This window comes from Chelonia mydas, chromosome 2, assembly GCF_015237465.2.
Source record: "Chelonia mydas isolate rCheMyd1 chromosome 2, rCheMyd1.pri.v2, whole genome shotgun sequence".
NCBI lineage: Eukaryota > Metazoa > Chordata > Testudines > Cheloniidae > Chelonia > Chelonia mydas.
This window is the reverse complement of record NC_057850.1, coordinates 130,414,793-130,432,594: the sequence shown is the minus strand read 5'-3', so window position 1 is coordinate 130,432,594 and position 17,802 is coordinate 130,414,793. Positions and strand designations below refer to the sequence as shown.

General features: G+C 38.4%; 1 long non-coding RNA gene across 1 annotated transcript in view; it reads left to right on the top strand.

Annotated features, from left to right (window-relative positions):
* The first annotated feature begins 5,089 nt into the window (after nt 1-5,089).
* Nucleotides 5,090-17,802, top strand: part of LOC122464299 — a 50,337-nt gene continuing 37,624 nt past the window's right edge. The window contains exon 1 of the long non-coding RNA XR_006288239.1: nt 5,090-5,128. This is a non-coding gene — a long non-coding RNA (uncharacterized LOC122464299). The remainder of the gene's footprint in view (nt 5,129-17,802) is intronic.

The window sequence follows — 17,802 nt, the reverse complement described above, 5'->3', positions numbered from 1 at the left end:
TGGCCTTAGGCTACAGAATCCGCCACTACACAAATGCAAGTGCTGTGGATGCTAAGCCAGCCAGTGCCTTCCGCTACTGAGTTCTGTATGAACGATATACATCTCTGTGTGTTAGTTAATATAAAGAGTCCTTTCTACTGACAGAATATGAAGTACTGATCATAAGGTTATAGGTTCAATACAATTACATATTGTGAATAAAATAAAGCAGCTTTAATTGCCCTCAACTGTTTTGTGTTCTCCGTGTGCAAATTGACAGCTTCTACATCAGGTCTTTGCAACTGACTTTACTATCACTGACCGATTGACAGTGCAGGAGGGAAAGAGAGAGGGGCACGAGCTACAATCTCTATATCCGAACTCCCCAGAATACTTGAATCCTGCAGTACCGTAGTTTATATTCTCCTCCTCTCCCTCCCCTCAACATAAGCAGTTTGATAGTGCCAATACTTCATCAAGTAGGGGAACCCTCCCTCCCTCCTCCCCCACAGTTGTGGAGGATCCCAGGTGCAGCAGGGCAGGAGTTCAGGTGATACAGGCATGGCATACTCTGCATATGGCACCACTACATGCAGCAGCATTCTGGAGATAGAAAAGGGGGGCAGGACTTTTGTTGCTGCTACAGATCCATCCCCGCTGAACAGAATTGCAAGGGCCACAAAAACTACTCCAACCTAGAGGATGAAGTAGCAGCCATGTTGCTGCCATTGGCAGGGTAGAGAAGGATTCTCCCCCAGTTACTCAGCTGGGTGCTGTAAAGAAGATTTAGCAAATAAAAAAAAAGATTTCCACTCAACAGCACTGTAAACCAATTCACCACCAACCATTTTGCTAAGCATCTGCATCATGGCTCCTTTTTGCATCTGTCTTTCTGCATGCTAGAATGTAAGACAGGCTTTACTGTGGCAATAAAAAATATGGGCTCCAATTATTCCAATCCCTAGTTTGTCTGAGGAGCCAGTAGTGTTACACAACTAGGATGAAATTCATCCTAGTTATGTATCTGCTAGCGGTATGGCTAAATAGAGGAACTGAGATGTATCTAATTTAACTGTAGTTGCCGGCAATTTATACCCCACATATAGCGAGTGATATGTTGCTAATGTCTTGTCTACACTTAAAATGCTGCAAGCAGCACAAATGCACCACTGCAGCTGGGCTCCTACAGCTCTTCAGTGTAAACACTACCTATGCCAATGGAAAGGGTTCTCCCATAAGAATAAGTAATCCAGCTGCTCAAGAAATAATAGCTATAGCAAGAGGAGAAGGCTCCCATTGACCTAGCACTGTCGATACTGGGGGCTAGGTCGGTTTAACTGCATCACATAGCTATGTGGATTTTTCACCCCTCTGAGTGACATAGTTATGCTGACCTAATTTCCTGTGTGGACGAGGCCTATGAAGCACAGCCATGAAGCAGCTAAACTAATATCAAACACAGTACAAGCTTTGTTGGGAGGGAGGAGTGGCAAGTTGCATCTTTAGTAGTGTCCTGATGTATTTGGCATGTCACTTTTGGAATACCAGTGCTCCAGTCAAATTTTGAAAGAACATTGTTTCAGTCCAAACTGTAGTAGATAGTAATTAGTAGTTTTGGGGAGAAGTGTATGCCTCTTGCGATGCACACACGTTTCAGAGTAGGAGTAAAAGCAGATGCTGGTAATCTCATGCAATGAGAAGCCTTTGCAAATGGAAGAGGTAAGTGTCAATGCACATTTCATTACTAGTAAGGGTATAAGTAACACTTGCATACAGTTTGCATTTAAGGTAGAATTCCAAATTATAGACATTCCAGTACAACATGTGTACATGCTACACTACCATAAACAACTTACAGTTCAGTATGCTAAAAAACAAGGAAAACTCCCACAATCTACTTCTGAATCTATGTAACAATATTGTACTTAATCTGATGCTAACACATCCTGATGTTGCAACTGGACCAGTAAGAATCTGAGAGATATTGACATGTTTTGAATTTAAGATGTTTGAGCGATGCCTGGTGTTTACACAAAGATAGATACATGAAACAGGCAGACTTCATCAATTTCAATAGTAATCTGATATGGTAAAATTGCTGTACACGAGCAGGATTATTCTCCAACGTATATCATTCTCTTTTTTTCAAAGTGCAATTAATAATTTAGCTATAAGGAACTGGCGATCTCTGTTACTTTTATGTTGCAAGTTGTTTGACTGTCAAAATGTAGTTTACATGTGTCAAGACTGATTCCCCACTCTGGCACTTTGAGTGCAGAAGGTGGGGGCCCACAAGAATTTAAAAAATTAATACTTGCCACTCCAGGCTTGTATTAAACTCCCAAGGTTACAGCTTTTCTCTGACCTTGGTAAACGCTGTCACCACCCAAATGCAAAACCCCTTTTGGAACCCAGGAAGACGCACTTGGGAATTACTTTCTGTGGGGGTACCCTCAAGCCCTTTCACCCCACCCGGGGAAGAGCTGAGAAAGAAAACAAAGACAATTAGCTGTTGCCACCAGCTAATTAAACAACATATACACGAACCTCTTAGGACACCAAAAATCCAATCCTGTTCTTAAAAAAAGGTAAATTTTATTAAAAACAAAAAAGAAAGAAAATACATCTGGAACTTAGGCTTTTGCTAGATTTTAAAAGAGCAATTCCAAAAATTAAGCACCCAAAATAGCTTTCTTGGGGGTTCAGCTTAAAGGTTACAAAACATAAGCATCTGGGGTTAGCACAGGGAAGTCCACTAGCCATAAGAAATAAACAGAAATAAATCTAATTGCATCTTTCTAAACATTCCCAATCTACTTACACATTTGGGAGTTCCAAATAAGTAGTTCTAGGTATGATCTGATGATTTATGATCATACCTGGATTAAAGCACCTCATAGCATAACTGCTCCCTGTTCCCCTCTTTCCGGGAGAAAGAACAACAGAGACAAAGGGGAAGTTTTTTCCCCATTTTAAAAAATTCTAGCCTTCCCATTGGCTCTTTTGGTCAGGTGCCCACTCCCTTTCCTTTACTTGCGGGACTTCAGTAACCCTTTACAGGTAAAGCAAGCAGCCAACAGCCATCAAGAGGGACTAACTGGCTGGCTAGGTGTCCATAAAAGGGAGCTAACTCCTACCCCCCTTCATTTATCACAACATTTTTCTTTATTTATTAAACTCACATACATTTACAATAGACCACTTGCTGGCAAGATGAGTGAGTAATATCTTTCATTGGACCAACTTCTGTGGTGAGAGAGAGAGAGAAACAAGCTTTTGAGCTTACACAGCTCTCTTTGTCAGCTCTGGGAAACTTACTCAGCGTCATAGCTAACTACAAGGTAGAACAGATTGTTTAGCATAAGTAGCTAACACAAATTGCAAGGGGCCGTTCAAGGTGATGTCGCCTATTACCATCCCTCTTGTCACAGTGGGCAAAGTGGAGGTGGTGGGGCGGGGAAGGTAGCTTCAAGGGTGGTTTTAGTGTGTTATAGATTGACGTAATAGGTCATAAATCCAGGGTCTCTATTCATTCATGATTTTTAGTGTTGAGCTAAGTTATGAATTCAAGCTCTAGGGTTATCATTTGAAGGTTTTGTGTGGGTTTCCTTTGAGGATGAGGCCTGATAGGTCAGATATAGTGTTTGTGAAAAATGCTCGCTCACAGCTGATATTTTTTTTGTCTTTTATCATTTTCCTGTGTGAGTTTATTTGAGTGTGTAGTGATTGTCTGGTTTCACACACATAGTTACTGCTAGGGCATTCAGTGCTCTGGGTGAGGTACACCACGTGTCGTGATAGGGATGTATGGGATCCATGGATCTTGAAATGTGTCTTGTGAGGGGTGTTGTTGATCATTGTAGCTGTGGAGATACATCTGCAGATTTTGCATCTGTTCCAGCAGGGTCTGGTGCTGCTTTGAGGTGGTGTGTCTTGGTCTGGGGAACGGGGCTTCATTCTAATTATGAGCTTGGAGATGTTAGGGCATTGTCTGAAGGCCAAAATAACATCCCTTTATCCATCTGCTGTCTCATACTTAGATTTTAAGCACTACAGCAATATCAATAATATTGTATAGGACTATGACTACGTATTAGTTTTTAAAGTGGGAAGCTTTGCAGGATACAGCTGGGAAAGATTTCAGAGAGAAACTCTACCATTAAGCAAAGAGCAAGAGTGGGAATAGGGAGAGTATTGTAATCTTTATTCATATAAGTGTTGATATTTACTGTTAGAACCAACTCTGTTCTGATCCTTAAACAGTCACATGTTCCCAGACAGTATTCTTATGTATACCTATTTTAAGAACCATTCAGAACAGTTCCCTAATTATGTTCCAATAGCTTTAAGTTAAAGCAGCACTCAGACATCACTATATCCATATTTAGCTACTTACCTATTGCTAGGTATTCTAGGTACCCTTAATGCTGCCTTGAGCAATTCATGTATGTTCCTGTTTGAGACAATATATTTAAAGCTGGGGGGAAATTTTCAGACAAAACAAAATTTGTCCAAAAATGTAGATTCAGGTGAACTGAAATATTTTGCAAATTTCTGTCAAATTCACCATTTTTTTCTTTTTGGCAGATCAAAGTAAATCAGAATACTTTTGATTTTTCCATTCAAAATGACTTTTTAAATTTGTTTCAATTTTCTTTACAAAGCCATTAACACAAACAAAACATCTTGCTTTGCTAGAAACAAAATCTGTCTGACCTTTCCCCCAGCTTGCCAAAAAAATTCAACATCTTTTGTTTTGGGTAAACCCCAACAAATTTATTTGACTTTTCAGATCTGCCAGCAAGCAAAACACAATCAAGTTATTCACACAGTGCCAAACATAAATAATAGAAATTGAATAGCTAAAGAGAAAGAAATTAGTAAGCAGTAATTAGCTACACAATGGCTTTGATCTTACTTTACACACTAAGAACGTAGAAATAACCCTTTTCCCCCTCCACCAAAGCACCTTTCAGAACTGTGTCACAGATATTGACTTTCCTTAGAGGAGGAAGGCCTTCTTATAGGATTTTTTCCACCCACCATGAATTTCTAAGGGCTGAACCTGTAAATCTGGCAGAGACACACAGCTACAACCCTAAAATGGCTACTTTGAAGCTATCTGTTGCAGAGTCTTCTCTCCTAGTTAGTAAGTACTAGGTGTTCTTTTACAGACAGGTAAACATAGAAATGTTATCAAGTTGAATGTAGGGCCTTGCTTTGCTCAGCCAATAACTTGTCAGAGTTTGCTGTAAATGTATAAGTTTGAGTGCTTTCCCCATTTTAGATAATATTTAATATACAATCCATGTTACTCAATGTATTTCCCATGAAAAGTTCGGTTTATGGTATGTTCTTTTAATAGCTACAGAGGCCTCCTAATTGAGAAAATAGTTTTAAGGGCGCTTTGCTTGTTATTTATTTTTGCCCTGTGAGTAACAAACATTTTGGCACACCGTTTTATGAACTGAGACATTTTTCTTTCAGATGTCTTCAAAAATATAAAATGCTCAGTGGCTGTTCTTGTTCTCTAACCTTCAGACTAAAATAATTTAAATTTACAAAAGTAAAAAAAAAAGCCTGAACTCAGCCATTGCTTATAATTGCTTTTAATGGAGCTAGGGCACTATATCATAAAGTTTGTGACATGCTTTCCATTTTAAGCCTGATGCAGACACCCTTCAAAACCAAAATGCTTTTATTAAAAATGCCTTTCACCTGGAATTATACACCTTTGGTTGCCTGCCAGAGGAAAATATTTGATGCAAGGTTGGAAGTTAAATGAGCAAGATGTTTTCTGTGATATGGCATTTGTGAAAATTGAAGTATTTTCACCTTCTGCTGAAGCCTTGAAATGTTGTTTTGTAAAGCCATATCTCAGCAATAGCTTGGCTAGTACAATGTTGGCCCTGTTCCAGCAATGAACTGCAAGTAGATAGAGACACTGTGAACATCTTCTGAGCTCATTGCAGGACTCAGGTCACAGTTTTGATACACTTATTTGTGCGGTCTAAAAATCAAATCTCCAAAAATATATTTTTTAAACAATTAAGTTTCTTTTTAAGGCAAAAAAGAACTGATAGTATGTAAAGCAGCATTTTTTATGTCAATAGTAGTTGAAAATTGTTATTTAATCAAGTTTAAATAGAGCTTTTAGAATGTGCCTGCAATCTAATTGCAGATAATAGAATGTAATTGTATGTTTGTATAGCTTATTATACTGTTGCTTCCATCACACTGAAATAGGAAAAATGAATTATTATATATTGTACCTGATGGATATGGCTATCATGCTGTACTTGATAGAGAGGAAGAACGAAAAAATTCATATAACTGATAACTTCAAATCTATGGGAATTGTACAGAAAAGGCAGAAGGATGTTTCATTGTAATAATAGCCGCCATACGATAAAAGGTAGTATACAACTAACTTCTTGAAATAGGAATCTGAAGAGTTTCCAAAGAGATGTTTCTTCATCATTCTCTTTCCAAAAATATTTTAATTTTTTTTTAAAGTACATCTAGGTTAAATGTTGAGGCTATTTCTCTGGAAAGGGAATTTCCAGATTTTGCTGCTGGCAGTGTGTAAAGTGGCACTGCTTGATTCTAAGCTGAAATATATGCCAAAATGTACTTTAATGCCCCCTGTTCTCTTATCATTATATGATACCCTGTGCATGTCTAACATATCTCCTTTGCTATGTTGCTCAGCTCCTCCCACTCCCCAGCACACCTTTCAAGAGAAATGCGTCTTAACCCATGCCTATTGCAACATGTGGAGTACCTCATCCAGTGCACTAAATCAATGGCTCTCAACTTTTCAGGATTCTGATTTGTCTTGTGTACTCCCAAATTTCACCTCACTTAAAAGCTGCTTGCTTACAAAATCAGACATAAAAATGCAAAAGTGTCACAGCACGTTATTACTGAAAAATTGCTTACTTTCTCCTTTTTACCATAAAATAAATCAACTGGAATATAAAGATTATACTTACAGTTCAGTGTATAGTATACAGAGTAGTATAAAGGAGTTGTCTGTATGAAATTTTAGCTTGTACCGACTACGCTAGTGCTTTTTATGTTGCCTGTTAGAAAACAAGGAAAATATTTAGATGAGTTGATATACCCCCTGGAAGACTTCTGTGTACCCCCAGGGGTATGTGCACCCCTGGTTGAGAATCACTGTACAAAATGCCCCAATAACAATTATGTGGTCGAAATGAGCTATCACTATGCTCTCAATGAACTCTCACAGAAAAATTATAAAAGACAAAAACACCATATCCCTGTGAGTGAGCACTTTTCACAAAGTGATCACCATATCTGACCTCTCAGTCCTCACCCTCAATGGAAACCTGCGTAACATCTTCAAAATACAAGCCTGGGAGCTTAAATTCATAACTTTGCTAGACACTAAAAATCATGGACTGAATAGAGACACTGGATTTATGACATATTACAACAATCATTAACTCCCATCCACAGCTTTTTTTCCATCCTTTCCTCCTCTCTGTCTGTTGGAGGTGTTAACTGGCCACTTAACCTTGAATGGACACTTGAAATATGTGTTAGCTACTTATGCTGAACAATCTGTTCCACCTTGTATTTAGCTGTCTCTCTCTGAGTATATTTTCCAGCACTGAAGAAGAACTGTGTGTAAGCTAAAAGCTTGCCTCTCTCTCACCGATAGAAGTTGGTCCAATAAGAGATATCACCTCACCCGCCTTGTCTCTCTAATATTCTGGGACCAACATGGCTATAACACTGCATACATGTCAGCTTTTGGCATGATTCAGATAAGAGAAGATAACCTTCTACCATGGAAATAACTTGAAATAAATTAGCACAATAAATAGATACACATGTCGTCATGCTCGGCTATTCAAAATACTCTCTGGATCTTTGTTCGCATTTAATATGGTTGTAGGGAGTGCTCATGCTGCTGGGACAGAGAAGACAGCAAACAAAAATTCATAGATAGCTCTAACTCAGCAAATTCTATGCACATTTTCCATGTATAAAGTACAAAAATATCAAAAATCAAGGAATGTAAGTTTCAGTTATTCAATTTAGGAAGAAACTTAACTGTGAGCTCTATTCACCTTCTTGTGTCAGGAAAGATTAAACTATAAAAAAAACAACAACAAATCATTAACTAATAAATGTACAGTGGTCACCATTAAAAAGTTAACATTTACCAGCAGTTGACACAAAGTAGTAAGTGAAATACCTCCAATTATTTCCTATTTTAAACATTAAAGTTGTATAATTAAAATAGTAATAATCAGCTCCTACTATCTCTACCTACCGTTTTAGTCATTCTATAATATATTGCCAACTAGTGGAACACGCTTAAACTTCTAGAACTTGAAAGCAATTTTATGTTTCTGCATGAACAGTACATTCCAAAACATAGTGCATGCTAAAACTGTCGGCACAAGTAACTCTCCCCCCCAAAAAGGGGGAGATAGACATGGTCAGCCAGGCTGCAGTAATCAATAGGTGCCAGAAGGAATTTGCTGTGTTAGAAGAAGCCAGCCAGCAGGCCTTCAAGAAAGAGTTCAGTTAATCAGTGATGTCAGAAGGTGAACTAAAGATACTGTGGGCAGAGAGGCAAACTGTCTGAAGTCAAAGGATCTGGTGGATATGAAGAATTTTCCTCATGATTGGCAAGGTTGTGGGGTAGAGGAGGGCTGGAGGAGGTCTGTCAAAGTGTGAATGGTCTTTAAGGGGAGATTCCAGGTAGGGAGCCTAGTTTGGGAGATATATATATAAGAGAGAGAGTGTAGAAAGAGATTCACGGGGGACTTACTTAGGCATCCTTCACAAAAACATTGGGGATGGTGGTTCCCCCATCCCACACTCTTGTGTTTACCACATTCACATTGGATGCGGAAAACCCAGGTTCAAATCCCCACACTGCCTGATTCAAAGTAGGGATTTGAACATGGGATTTCTATATTACAGGTGAGTGGGCTAACCACCAGGATATAGAGTGTTCTGGAGTGGGTTTCTCTGACTCTCTCTCCTGTTGAAACTGTTACACTCTATATAAATACTTAACGATACATTGGAGCAGGGACTGGAACCTAGGTATTCCCTCTCCCTGGTGAGTCCCCTAGCCACCAGGTTAAAGTCTCTCTTACACCCTCTACCCCACTCCCGATGAATACGGAGAAGAGTCATGTATTTTAGGAGAATTTTTTTCATGTTGCTTTTAGTTGATTTTGTGTCTTATTCTTCTTTATGATGGTATGTTGTATTTATGAAGAATAGGAAGGGTAATATGACAAGTGACATGAAAATAGATCGAGTTGTCTGATATATTTACTATACCCAGGAAATCCTACTTCAGCAGCTAAGTCATGAATCTTTCACCTTTTGTATAATTTCATCGTCAGTGCCTCAATTACATGATAGATTATATTTCACAATATTGTATTATATGTTATGTTGGTTTTACAATCAATGTCTTATAATATTCTCAGTGAACAGTGATATAAGATCTACAGTTTTGACTGCAATAGTCAGAAGATGGCACATAAATAATTTAATCAAAGGAATTGTAAATCATTAGCTAGTTTCATTCCTATTCAAATCCCAAACAAAAATCTGTCTCATTATACAGAACAAAATTCTTTTCATAGTTACACTAGTATAAATCCAGAGCAAGTCCAATGACAGTAGAATTTAGCCCTTAAGCAACAGCAGGCAATACTTACAATAGTTCATAACTTTCTCAAACTGTGCACATAAAAAAGTTTAACACAACAGTGGCAATTATTTAGAACTGAACAAACAAATGATTTTTGTTTTTCATAACAAAACTAAAATATCCAGCTTCCTTTGTTTTCCTGATTTTTTGTTGTTGTTTTGATAATGAAGGATTACAGTCATATAATTTTTATTATTCTAGCACCATTGTGCCATTGTTTTTTAAAGTGGAATTCTCCACTGAGTTCAATAAAGAGTTCTGCTTAAAAATCAGTGACACAATACGACCACAAACCCATTATTTTATGAATTTTCTCGTTACCATTGTAAACATTTTAAAACATTTACTTTCAAAACTAAAACCCATGTACTTGCAGCAATGAACATTTTTAGTGTTCACCTATCATAAAGTTGGTCAAATAATGTGTGTGAACATATTTGTTAAATCTACCTTATCCTACTATTTGCCCAGGGCAGTGACCTTTTTATGATTATCAAACCTTTTGGGGAGGAGTTTTTATTCCAATGAAAAGGAGGTTATTGATCTCTGAATGATCATGTTGTTGTGTGATTAGGGCTATATGTATTCAGTTACTGTTGTTTGTACCAAAAAAGTAATATCGTGCTTTGTCCACCACATGATGGCTTTCTGGATGAGAGTGTCAAGACTAAGGGCAGGTCTACACTACCGCTGCTGGTCGATCTAGGCGATGCAATTTGAGTTACATTAGTAGCATAACTCAAGTCGACGTAGCTTAGTGTGGGGTCCACACTACGCTATGTCAATGGGAGAGAGACTCCCCCTGACATTGCTTCCGCCTCTTGTTGAGATGGAGTACAGAAATCGATGGGAGAGCAGTATCCCATCAATTGAGCATGTCTTCACTAGACCCGCTAAATCGATGCTGCTGCATCGATTTCAGCAGCACCAATTTAGCTCTGTAGTGAAGACAAGCCCGAAGAAGACCAGAGATTACAACACAAACCAACAGAGAGATCACTAGTCACAGTAGTTAGTCAGCACTGGCCACAGTGAGGAAGCAATGGAAGACAGGAGCGGCAAGGAGGTTGCTCCAGAAGCAGCAGATTTCTGGCTCATAGATGCTTTCATCATGTCCTGACAACAGAACATAGAACAAATGTCTGCAGTGTAGCTAAATAACAAGGAGAGGGGAAGATCGGGAACAGGGCATTGGGATGATGTATATGTTCTTTGGCCAAATGGATGGCAAGCTTTTGAGTTTCATAGAGTTCTGTGACCTGAAGAAGAGCTCTGTGTAGCTTGTCTCTCGCACCAACAGAGGTTTGATGTTGATACTGCTTGTTTTCTGCTGTCCATATGTATCGGTTGCATGAGCTATTTTGTGCCTGATTTTTGGAAAATTCTGATTACTTGAGTGTCAGTCTATGTAACCTCACCCAGAAAGACCATTAAGTGTTTCCTTCAGTTTGCCGGTGCAAGTCTGAATCAAAATCTAGGCCAGTCAAATAATAATAAAAAACAATAATGAATGTGTGGTAGAGGCAGGATGGTGTTCGAAGTGCTTATTATAGTGATCTGCTGACTAGTGATTAGATGAGTTCTTTCTTGTCTGGTGCTGCTCACTTTTAGCCTTCATGGATTCATTTTCCTAATTCTGACCTCTCTCGATGCTCAATATGAAAATCATTTTTACTGCACATCTTATTTCTGCTATTGTACTGAATGTACTAGGTTCATAATGAAGTATGATGCTGTGGCAAAAAAGGTTAACACAATACTTGGAAGTATTAATAGGGGAATATTGATTCGAAATAGGAAAGTGATATGAGCACTATATATGGCATTGGCAAGACCATTACTAGAGTGCAATTAATAGTGTCCATACTTTAAAAAGAATATTTAAAAAGTGTTGAGAGTTCAGAGAAGAGCTACAAGAATGATTCAGGGTCTGGAAAGAATGCCTTAAAATGAGACCAAAATAGTTCATCAAGGAGAAGATTGATCTGACTTGATCTCAGTCTTATAATCCCCTACACAGGGAGGATGTATCTGATATGAACAACATCTAATCTAGTAGGAAAAGTCAGTGATTTGAAATTGACCTCAGCAAAATGTAGAAGGGAGATAAGAATAGAATCATAGAATATCAGGGTTGGAATGGACCTTAGGAGGTCATCCAGTCCTACCCCCCTACATAAGCAAAACTGCCTAAACAAAATATCTATCACCAATTTCTGCTTCCAACTGGAAGACCCCCAGGACTCCAAACTTGGACTAGCTGCTCGAGCTAAAGGGGTCAACATTATCTATGCATCCAGGTACACCCATCACACTCTACAAACTGAAATTAGACATGACATTTGAAACTATAAAATGTGTGTAAATATAGGCTGCTTATATGAGATGGATATAATTCTACTTGCCCATTTTCTTAATAAGATAATTATTTTATAAGTATATATTTCAGATAGGTAGGTTATTTTTGTATTATGCTTAGCCGTTATATGGTAAAAGGCAGGACAGTAGATTTTGTTACAGTGCTAGTACATTTTTGACAGTTTTCTAAGACTGAATATGTATTAGGTATATGCAATACAAGATAGCATGATGAAATATTTATGGCCATAAATATGGGAGGATGGAAAGGCTTTCTCTTTTTTTTCCGTTTAAACAGAAAAATAGAAAAACACATCTTTATCCCTCCCCGCGCCCCAAACAAATGTGTACACATTTGCGTGCGTGTGTGTGCGCACGCACACACACACACAATATTATCTGGTCCTAATTCCCCTCTGTAATACTTGAAGTTAATGAAGATACACAGGTATATTTAAGGGCAAAATTTAGTTTTTTCTTAAAATCAATTTAAAATCTGTTGTATAAGTGCAGGTTTATACTGTTCCCTCTCCGTGTATATACATATTTTTTTTTAGAGAGAATACACCAAAGGGCACCTTTACGAAATACAGTCCATTATTTCCAGAATTAATGAGCACCCTACTAACAAATAAGCAAAAAGAATATTGTAGCAAATAAAATAAACCTGCATGCTACCCTCACATTCCTGCATTTTGCTTTTTTTTTCCCATATGAGTGAGGTTTCTTGTAATTTGTTTAATACAGCTGCAAGTTTGAATTAGAAAAAGTGGGTACAATGCTGGCACGTGAAATGGTTTCTGTTGAAATTCTAAATACTAATTGACAGCTGCAGTGTGCAAAAAGAGATCCGGCTTGAAAGGTATGATGTCATGTTGAGTGGAAAATAACGAAATTGTGCCATGGGCAATAGTATACCTGAAGGGTGTAAAATGAATTGATTTATATGCATTGTACTAATGTGAAATATGTACTTCCACTGACAATCTCAGATGACTGAAATGTCAGTTAAAAATTAATTGCAAAACAATAATAAAAATGCAGGTGGCCATGGAACTCTTTAAAACCACAGAAGATATGTCACTGTCTTGTCTAACGAGTGTCAGACCATGTGGTCTCTGAATTTATTCCATGTTTTGTTTCTGTTTTAGTTCTTAAATTAAAACTATAATAGTGAATCATTTCCTAGTCAAGGAAAAAGCTTGTATTAGCTCAAGAATTTTCAAATGTAGTGCCACAGAAATGTGGTCATACGAGTTCTTCTTTCCTCTCTGGTACCTAGATTCTGGCATCTTTGCTGTTTTAGATGGCAAAGGGCTAATTTTTTTTTGTTTGTATCACTAAGGTAAGAATCCATCACTATAAAAGGAAAACATGGCTTTTTTTAACCCAAATGATGCCCAGCTTTTCAAATTTTGAGCCTAAAGTTGCACCCTGAAGTCTATGTTTAGGCACCTAAATCCGTATTAGGCACAACTCCTCTACTTAAGTACCCTGTGTTTCAAAATTGTGACTTGTGTTTGAAAGCAAAAAATAACTGAATACGATCCAGGCACTGAAAAATAATGTAATTCAGGCTACTCCTTCAGCAATAAAAAATGGCTGGAAATTGAAGGTGTTTTGCAACTTGCTTTCTGTTTGCAACTAAAAAAGTCCATTATCTGCACATTATGAAAAGGTGATATTGCTGGGTAAACCTGCACTAGGTGCATATGACGGTGTCCTAGTGGTAGCACCCTAACCACTTAGGTAGTTGCGTAACAGAGAAGATTACAGGCTTAATTGGAATCAGTTAATCTTGTTCTGGCGGGGAGTGTTGACTCCTGGGGACGATGGTTGTCTTAATGAGGTAATTAGTTCAATAAAGAGGGAAGAAGTATAACTGGCAGGAATCAGAAGTAAAGGGAGAGATCAGAGAGTGAGTTGGGTGTGATGGAGACAGCGGTGTGGAAGGTTCCGTCCGACTCACGCCTGTGCTATGTTCTGCAGTGCTTGGCATCTGAAGATAAAAGGAACACCCCGGGAAAAGAAATGGGCTGTGTGTGTGTTGCGAATAAGAGACCCTCCAAATGAGCCAGGCAGTGCAGCACACCGGGAAGCTGAGGGAGTGCCCTGTGGCCCCGTATTTCATAGCAATGACGTAAAAATAAACACAGTGTATAAACATTTTTGGCATTCTTGTCATTGGTAAAAAGCCTTGTTTTGACACCATCTCTTTATTAATGTCTGTGGAAAAGGTATCTGGCTAATTTCAGTGTGAAGTTTGAGAAAGTAAAGTATAAAATGGTAGAAGGAGGCATTATTGTTATGGCACCATCTACATGCTCTAAGAAATAAACCATGTTGATTTGATTCCTCTTAAGTATGTGACCTCAATCTATACAAGTGCATATGAGAGCTTTTATTCCCTTAGTTGAGGACATTTATATCTAAATGTATATAATAGCACCCGGAAATAATGATTGACACCTTAAATATGTGTAGCAACTGTCTTTCATCTTTTTACAATTTACTGTAATATACTGGTTTACATTATCCATCTAGGGGCATAGGGAACATAACTTCCTACTAAAGTGCACCCTCCCTGCTCATGCACTGTTGCTCATATATGCTCACATACCCTAACCTCCCAGTTTTGCAGTCTAAAATCTCTCTGTACTTATGCTTGCCTCCATAAAGTGATGTATCTTCCCAGGAGTTTAAAACAGAATCTATTTTTTTCATTATATGAGAGAAATATTTATCATGAGAAAGATAGGTCAAAGAGATTAGGGCTAGGTCAAAGAGATAAATTTTGGATTTATTTCTGAATGTGCTGAGGCCTGTAACCATTCTTGCGTCATCTGGGGGTGAATTCCACAATCCATGTCCAGCTCCTAAATTGAATCTCCCATGCTCCTGCTATTCCATGTCCTATTACCATAATTCTTGTGGGAGGTCATAGTTGCAGAGGGACATGCAATCTTTCAGGTAGATTTGTGTTCATGGTGACTTATGACGGGCTAGTGTATTTTATAGCAGTTACAGCCATTTCATGTGGCTTTGCTCCTAGAAGTGAGCAGGATAAAGTTAACATATTAACACTTTTTATAGAGTGAAAAGTTCTGAAAAAAATGAATTTGGAATCCTGAAAGATTGTTTCTGTGTCTGCCTGAGCTGCCATGTTTGCCACATGGGAAGTTGTAATGTTCTCTCTTGTCCCCATTCTACTACATAGGCTGGGCTCCCGGGCTCCCTGGACTACATCTCCCATGATGCATTGTGGGGTTGTCTTTTGGCTGGGCTGAGCTGTTGTAGTGCATTGTGCCCATCTCATGATCACAGTGCATCATGACAATGGGCGAATGAGGCACCTGAACTTCATCTCAGGTGGCTACAGAGATTAATGTTGACATGAGCCGAAACAAAACGTTTATTATCAGATCAACCTCATAGAAAGTTTTAAAAAAAATCTGGGGTAAAAGCAATATTTTCTTGTGTAACACACAGATCTAGCAAAGACCACAATTTCTGTCAAAAACATTTTGATAGAAAATTCCCAGCCAGCTCAATTTACAAAACGGTGTAAGCACAACATCTGGTGACCCCTGCATAACACTATTTTTACAAGATTAAAAAATAAAAGGCTGTGGCACCCAATGCAAACGGAAAGCATTGCCTCAAATAGTGTTTAAATAATGTTACTTTATTAAATAAGCAGGGTGAGACTTACAGACATTTGCTACTGTTTCAACAGTATCTTACTTTGAGCCAATAAAGCTTGTTACCCTGGGAAGGCAAAACCTCATTTATGTAAAAGCTTCACATCATGGACAGGAAGAAAAGCAGCAGAAACATTAAAGCAACACGCTTTTGTTGAAATGTTAGCCATACTTAAAACAGAATTAATCCCTGCTTTAATCTTTGCACAATCTTAACTATTTCGTCTCCACAACATACCAGTTTGTTTTCCCTGTGATATGATGCCTTGTAAACAAGCTCTATCTGTCAATTCTGTCTTTAAGAAATGTTTCAGTAAGATACTGGCATTTCATGTGTCTGTCTCTTTCAGTAATTATGTTGAATATTGAAATGTCAGTTTCCATCTGAAGGGAAGTAAACCTACTGACAGCTTGGGAAAGCTACTAATGTAATCACTTCTTATGTACCAAGGAGCATGGCATTTTTTCCAGCTGGAATTAAAAAAAACAAAGGGACAAATCCTCTGCTCAGTCTGGCCTGAATAGTAGGCCAGGGGGCCTTTATCCTGGGAAGCACTAATAGTGAAAAGGACTTGAGGTACCGGGTGGATAATCAGGTGAACACACAAGAATAATTAAAGGATTGGAAAACATGCCATTAGACCAATAGATTCAAGGAGTGCAGTTCGGTTAATTTAACAAATAGAAGTTTAAGTGCTGACTTGATCACTTTCTAGAAGTACCTACATGGGGAATAACTATTTCATAAAGGTCTCTTCAATCTAGCAGCGAATGGTATAACAAAATCCAGTGGCTAGAAGTTGTAGTTAGACAAATTCAGAATGAAAATAAGATATAAATTATTAACAGTGATGGTAATTAACCATTGGAACAACTTATCAAAGGTTGAGGTGGATTCTACATCACTGGAAACTTTTCAATCACGATTGATGTTTTTCTAACAGATATGATCTAGTGTAATCAGGAATTAGTTCAAGGAAGTCCTATGGCCTGTATCATGAAGGAGGTCAGACTAGATGGACACAGTGGTCCCTTCTGGCCTTATAATTTATTAATGTAATGCCTGACAGATCCTTTGGAAATGGGAAGGAAATCTTCCCTTTCTAGCAGCAGATCGATGGCAGAACAGTATCAAAGAAACTAACCAGCACAACGGCCAGTGGAGCGCCACGTGTGGCAGGAGGATCCATTCAGCTACAAATTCTGACCCAATCCCACCCTTCTCCCTCAGCGCAGAAATGCCAACCCACCTGTGCTGCCACGCAGCGAACTCATGTGAACCAGGGCTCTGTGCTACACAAGGCTTGTGTTCCCCCTTCATAGTGCCCATATCCAGCCTTTTCTGCTCTATGAGTCAGACTGGAGCTTCTGCATCCATGTGAGGACTGGATTGGGTTCACATGAAAAACTATGGACACCAAACAAGGCATGGTTAATTGTTGCTCGTACACGGTCACAATAGCAGCTCCATGTGTTTCCTTATTTTGTAGTCTGGTTATTAGACGATGTAGTCAGTAGATTGCAGTGTCAACCATGTTATAATCAAAATCAGTGGGAGTTTTGCCATCTACTTCACTGGGAACAAGACAGAGCATCATATATATTTACTTTTGTATGTATTTTCTTTTGTATATTCATTGACAAAAAGTATATATTGTAAATCTGCACTTCAGATGTCACTAAAGGGTTTTATTTAATTTTAAACCAAAGATAGGGAAGCAACATATAGCAATCTTTTTTCTAAAGCTGGCTAGTAATCTACAGCAAATAATTTATCTTGTGAATTTAGCTTGCTTGTCTGCCGGCAGAGTCTCTCCAAGCAGATTTAGTCTGTATTTATTCAACAGTATTCAGCAACGTCACCTCTGCCTCTTTCTCCTCTCGACCCTTTGTTTTGCCTGTGTAGACTGTAAATTCTTCTGGGCAGGAACTCTTACATACAATGTGTATGTAGTGTGCCTAGCACATGGGGCCCCAATCCTAACTGGGGGCCTTTTGGGGCCATTGCTGTAATACAAATAAAATTGTTTTGCCATTTTTTTTTTCTAC